The sequence below is a fragment of the Plectropomus leopardus genome, unplaced genomic scaffold, assembly GCF_008729295.1.
Source record: "Plectropomus leopardus isolate mb unplaced genomic scaffold, YSFRI_Pleo_2.0 unplaced_scaffold82018, whole genome shotgun sequence".
Classification (NCBI taxonomy): domain Eukaryota; kingdom Metazoa; phylum Chordata; class Actinopteri; order Perciformes; family Serranidae; genus Plectropomus; species Plectropomus leopardus.
In genome coordinates, this window is record NW_024690375.1 from 1 (window position 1) to 464 (window position 464).

At 47.6% G+C, this 464-nt stretch overlaps 1 long non-coding RNA gene across 1 annotated transcript; it reads right to left on the minus strand.

The window, feature by feature from the left end:
• LOC121940276 lies at positions 1 to 458 on the minus strand. The gene is made up of 2 exons (XR_006105599.1): positions 193 to 458; positions 1 to 59 (listed from the first exon to the last, which is right to left on the minus strand). It is a non-coding gene; the product is annotated as an uncharacterized LOC121940276 (long non-coding RNA).
• Between the last annotated feature and the right edge of the window lie 6 nt (positions 459 to 464).

The following is a 464-nucleotide window of genomic DNA, read 5'->3' on the forward strand; positions in this document are numbered from 1 at the left end:
ACCTGTCTGTGATCAGCACATCTGTCTATCATCAGTTTACCTGTCTGTCATCAGCACACCTGTCTGTGATCAGCACACCTGTCTGTGATCAGCACACCTGTCTGTGATCAGCACATCTGTCTGTGATCAGCTCACCTGTCTGTCATCAGTTTACCTGTCTGTCATCAGCACACCTGTCTGTGATCAGCACACCTGTCTGTTATTAGCTCACCTGTCTGTTATCAGCTCACCTGTCTGTCATCAGTTTACCTGTCTGTCATCAGCTCACCTGTCTGTCATCAGTTTACCTGTCTGTTATCAGCTCACCTGTCTATGAACAGCTCACCTGTCTGTCATCAGTTTACCTGTCTGTTATCAGCTCACCTGTCTGTTATCAGTTTACCTGTCTGTTATCAGCTCACCTGTCTGTCATCAGCACACCTGTCTGTGATCAGCTCACCTGTCTGTGATCAGCTCACCTGTCT